Source organism: Channa argus, chromosome 11 (genome assembly GCF_033026475.1).
Source record: "Channa argus isolate prfri chromosome 11, Channa argus male v1.0, whole genome shotgun sequence".
Lineage (NCBI taxonomy): Eukaryota > Metazoa > Chordata > Actinopteri > Anabantiformes > Channidae > Channa > Channa argus.
The window spans coordinates 12,998,317-13,004,316 of NC_090207.1; positions in this window are offsets into that span (position 1 = coordinate 12,998,317).

A 6,000-nucleotide genomic window follows, 5' to 3' on the forward strand; every position below is an offset into this window, starting at 1 on the left:
TCTATTGGCCTTTTAGTCACAGAGGTGTATTTGCATGTAGTGCATGCACTTTTAGTGAAGTCCAATGGAAAACCCGACGCCTAAAGCAGTTTTATAGTTTACAAACTGAAAAGGTCTTGTAGGGAGGTGAACAGGGCCGTGGATGGTACAAGAAGACATGGGACTTTCCCACAGGAGAACGGGGTTTGACTCCAGTTCTTTAATGATGATTGTTACATTTTTTATTTATGTATGCTTTTATGTAACTCAACTTGTAACTTAACCTTTTTCCCCAACTCTAACACACACTGTGTGTGTGTGTGTGTGTGTGTGTGTGTGTGTGTGTGTATGTATGTATGTATGTATATATATATATATACATACATACATACATACATACATACACATACATACTGTGTATAAGTACATAACTAATTGTAACCATTATTTTTATATATATGCATTTGCAATATGATGTCACTTTCAGGCCCTCCAGGACTCATTTTATACGAATATTTAACTCATTGCTTCTGTCTTGTGCCCTACTACATTAAATCTCATCCCATTCCATCAGCAGGTTTGATTTCTCATTCAGTGAGAAATGGAAAAGCACCCTACTATCAGAAAAGGGGCTTGGAAAAAGGAAAAGGCATCCGAATCAACAGAGAAGTTGGCACGTCTTGTTAGTAAGTCTTACTTGTAGTTTATACAAAAACAAATGATCTTTAGATGAAAACAAAAACGCTGCATATTGCACATACTCTGTGTTATCTCTCAAAAGGTGTTTTCATTATTTACGCAAAATGCCAGTGAGCATCAGAGTTTTCAAGGAGAGTTTACCTCAATATTAGAAGTAATTGGGCTGCACAAACAGAAAGATGAAATATTACATTGGAAGAGTCTTCAACTGAAGGATAAGTGACAGAAAAGGATGATGCTGGTGTAGTAGGATAAAAGGAAGAGGCAGGACAGGCGCCCTTTTGTTGATGTCAACGTCATTTGGAAAAATGATTGAAATCAACCAGCCTCGCCTACTTATCTCCACAGTGTGAGCCATTTCTACTTTTGACAGTTTTGAGAGTGTCTTTGCTTCTCTATGTGTGTTCGTATTCTCTCTGTATTTATGTACATGCACATCAGTGTGCCCATGACATCCCCAAAAGAATGTGTGCCCTGTGGTTGTCTGTCTGTGTGTGCAAACAGATAAGCATTGAGCATCTGAGATACTGCAGAAATCTAACGCAGGCGTGATGCCCTTGCCGTGTGATCAAAGTATACGGGGCTTCTTTCATTACCTTTGACGGAGGAACACATTTGGATGTTTGCCTGCCTCGCTGTCTCACTCTCAGTCTGCCTGAAGGGATTGGAGAGTGTTGATTATAAGAGAAACACTGTTCATTGGAGAATCCTTTTTAACAAGGTGGAAAAGCAACACAGCTTTAGATTTCAGGAATCGTGAAGGCTGCATAGCTGCACTGCTGATTCACGCTAAATTGGGGAGAGGCGTGAATTTGCCTTATAGGTTGTTTCTTAGGAAACTAGGTTACTTATGTAGTTCCTTTTCGAACATACCACAACAAGCCATTTATATGCTACAAAGCATAACATGTTCACTGACATGTGACTAACTCTGTGTGAATCATAGCTGCTTGATGGATTTTTATGACAGCAGTGTTAGGTAGTGAATAGAAAGCGTGACCTCCATCCAGAGAACTTTGTATGAGCTGAAATGTCCCAAATTCCTCTGAACATTAGGGATGCTGCTCTCCGACCATCTGATTTGGCCTCGCGCTGAAAGAGGGAACACGGAAAACTAATAATAAATTATTCTACTGTATATATTTATGAAAAAAAAAATTTCTTTCACTTCTGGATACGGAGAAGAAGCTGACAAATCATTGACACAAGCTTGTAACACTAAGCACTGCATCATGTGGAGGAGTTCTAAATTGCTTTTAACTAACAAAATCAAAAAATAAGCGTATTTGTCATCTCTCATAAAATCTCAAATAGAAATTTTTTTTTACATTTAAACATGAAATATAGAATATAAAAGACTCTATGTATAATTTTATGAGAAAGACACATTTGCTTAGCAAACATGAACAAAGCTATTTTAATGTATGTCACTGTTTAATGATTTATTTTATTTTAGTTTCTTAGATATGATTCCCCTTGATAAATTTGACATGATCTACTGTATAACTGGTGCTCATCAAGAAAGCAACCCAGTGTCTGCAAAAACTAAAAATCACGTTAACACCTTCTGTTGGAGCTTTTAGTAAAAAATGTTAAAAAGGTTGAAGATCTTGAGCCATGAAGGTGGCTGGGAACTTTGCGGTTCATAAATCATACAGCACTTTAAGGCACAGCTATGTATGTATTATAAACCGACCACTTTAAATGTGTCTTAAGAGACAGGAAAAGGAAAATAAAGAAAGAAGTGAATGAGAATGAGGTGCAGAAAGGTGAACTTTAGTGGAAAGAAAAAACCTAAAGGGAGACTGATGAAGCTGAAGTTAATTAAGTCATATGTCAGTGAGGTGGTAGGAAGGTGGAGTTCTCTGCCAAATGCAGGAATAATGGTTTTCAATTCAGGATGGATTACACAACAAAAAAGGCCAGCAAATTCCACAAGTCAAATAACCACTAAAGTAATCTAAAATAGATCACAAATCACAAATATTCAACAATCTCTCTCTAAAATACCTTTAGTTTTATTATAAACACAACTTTTCCATAAACTTTTCATAACACTGCACCTTGACATACTAACAAAAGCCTAAAAAACCAGGAACAGCACAAAGTACACAATAAAATTTGCATGGACACCAAGAACTTGCTTTGTAATTAATGCAACACATTGGCAATAAACCCTTGGGCTGCGCTGCCTTGAAGCACTAAAGCTGTGATGCAACTGACAAGGTTTTAGGGCAATGTGACGGCATATCTTTCCTGGGAAAAGAAACTGAAATTGGAACAGATTGAAACAAACGGCAAAAGTTTTCAGTACACTAGCTACAGTAACAGTACTGTCTAAGGCCTCTTAGATATGGAGGCATCCATTGGAATCCTGAAAGTCTCCTGACTTTGTACGGATGGGGCGTGGGTGAGAATGCAAATGCCTGACATGATCCAGACTTAAAGGGAGCGACTTAACATGTTGACGACATTTCTATCACTTGATTGCCATGGCAATCCCACACCCTAAGTTTTCTACCATGCTGTGTCTCCCGGAATAACGCTTTTGACTCAGACAATCTGAAGATGCTTCTGACTCGGGCGATCTCCCGTGTCACACCGGACAATGACAGAGAAAGATTTCTCTTGACATTTTCTAGAGTTCACATGTAAAACAGGCTAAATACCACCCAAGTAGCTGTGCAGCAAATTCTTGTTTGAAGCTTATGCAGTAGATGGGTATTGCCTTGAGTAAAGCTGAAAGAATGGTGCAGCTTCGTACAGTACAGTCACACCATAAGTAGGTCTGAAGTAAAACACAACATTTAAAAACAACAATTGTAATACTTGTTATATTTGCATATTTCCATCCAATCTGTAAATAAAATCTCCCTTTTTCAAACATTTATCACATGCACATAAAAATAACCATTATACTATCAGCTAGTGTCGAGTCCACTGATCATTCTGACGACCATCTGCTTATCTTCGACCACTGCCAGCCAGCCTGTGTTTGTGTTACCACCAAAAAGCACTGCTTTTAAAAAATGTAGGAGCATGTGTTGCTGTTGCCTAATGCTATCGTCAGATGAGAACATAAATTACAAACTGAGAAGCACACCCTGAAGGCTTATCAGGTGCCAGGATGCTGAAGTTATCAGGGCAGGAATTCCTTTGATCTCTGCCTCTATCATTGCCTAAAGTTTTAAAAAATTAATTGTCACAAATTGGTTAGTTCGATAGCATTGTCTATCTAGTAGGGGGGACTTGCATTTACATGAAACAAACAATGAAACACAATGCATTGCTGGATGGTGTTGAACTGTGCTGCAGCCAAAGATGAGCCAGGACAAACTTTTCTTCGGATCATCTCACTGCTGTATTTTAATAACATGCTCTGTTTTCACTGCAGTTGTTGCAGCTTCTAACCTACTCTAACACACACACACACACACACAGAGCTAATCTACATACTGCATCGTGTCCGCAAAACTAAAACTGCTGGTCTTGCTCATGTGGAGTTACTCCTTGTTTTTTTTGGGGGGGGATGGGAAACCTTATCTTCATATAATGGTCAGAGATAAAGTCATTTCCAGGTATCTGACCATCTTAAGAATGAACACCTACACGTCAGCAGCTCCCACACAGGAAGCATGAACCAGCCACAGAGGTGAGATTATGTTCGGATGAAAGGTACTCCTACAATTCTTGTGGGACTTTTGTGTGATGAATTATTGTGCTTTCCTTCACAGCCAAAGAGGGAGTGAGATATGGTTTATACCTGGGTTCTTTAGAGAGGGTCATGTTGGGTTTTCTGAAGTTGTAGATGAGACGTTTCCCAGGGGGAAAACTTCACTCATCTCCTATTCTCCATTGTTTGTCAGTGTCTCAGGTTCGATGGTTTTCACGGTTTATATTTCTACAAATCCTTGTCTTTCCCTACTTGCCTGGAGACCGCGTGTTTACATTTACTCTAGGCAACATAAAGATAATAATGCAAACACCTTAGCAGAATTATTTTACTTGAATGGAGGTCATCAGTCTTTCAAAAGACTCAGGGGTCTTTACAGGACAGATATAACATTGTTAAGGTTAGCTGAAGTTCAAACTTTAAATCTTCTAAGTGTTAAAAAAGCCAAACAAAACCAAAACAAAAGGGAGCATTTGATATTGATAAACTGTACTGTAGGTCTGCTCAGACACAATTGTGGACTGTGTGGCATTAAAATTAATCCTCTCAATGAGCACACACTTTGCATATCAATAAAGCAATTTCCACAGCCCAGGATATATTGGGTGAACTGGCAATCGTAAAACTGTGATTTGATGGACACCTTAATTAGATCAGCTAATTGTGAATTCATGGAGAGCAGGTGAGAGGCGACAGATCCCATAGATGAGAATCAGCAGACCAACCACGGTCACCTTTTTAACGGATGTTAAAAATAAATTACATTTTTGTTGTACTGATTGAAATGTTGCACAAGAACAACGAGAAAACAACAAAAACTGTTTTCACATGTGAATGTGATTTCCCAGCTTGCCTGCTTGATGGGGACATATTCCTAAAAGTATATATTGGCCAGAGGCTACATTTGTCGACCTTCAAGGAGACAGATGGTGTGAGGTGACTGTAACAGACCCAAGTGGTGCCACAGCTAGACCTGCGCAATGTTTACACGCTATATCATAAATAATAAGAGGTACGATTGTCAATGCTCACCTTTGCACTTCAGTCTGGAGGAGTGATTAGCACTGCTGCCTCACAGCTAACAGGTCCTCAGCTCAAAACCACCTGCTGGCTGCAGCCCCTCTGTGTGTGGGTTTCCTCTGGGTACCAAAGACATGCACGTTGACTCGTTGACTCTAAATTGCCTGTAGGTGTGAATGTGAGTGGGAATGGTTGTCTGTCTGTGTAGGTCTCTCTGTTTTGAGACAAACTGGGCACCTATCCGGGGTGTACTCTGTATCCTGCCTTCCCGTAACCCTTAAAAGACGTATACAGACAGATGCAGAGGATGAAGGGTTAGAAGATGTGTACACAGCACAGTTCACAGCTTCCAAGCCTTTGAACCCTTTATGGTTTACAGGGTTTCTTGTTATTTGGTCTTATGTGGCATGTGTTTAAAGAGGCTTCATTTGGGAAAGAACTGTTGACTTGGTGGGTAGTGCAGGGTGGGACAGAACACAAACACTTTTAGAAGACTTCACCTTCTCTCCAGTTTCTGCTTCTGCATCACACTTCTCTCTCCATCATTTGCTGTATATTGATGGTTTGTTCCTTCACATCATTTCACCAGCTGCCTCCCTCCAATCGTCTCCATCTCTCTGGATCACTTT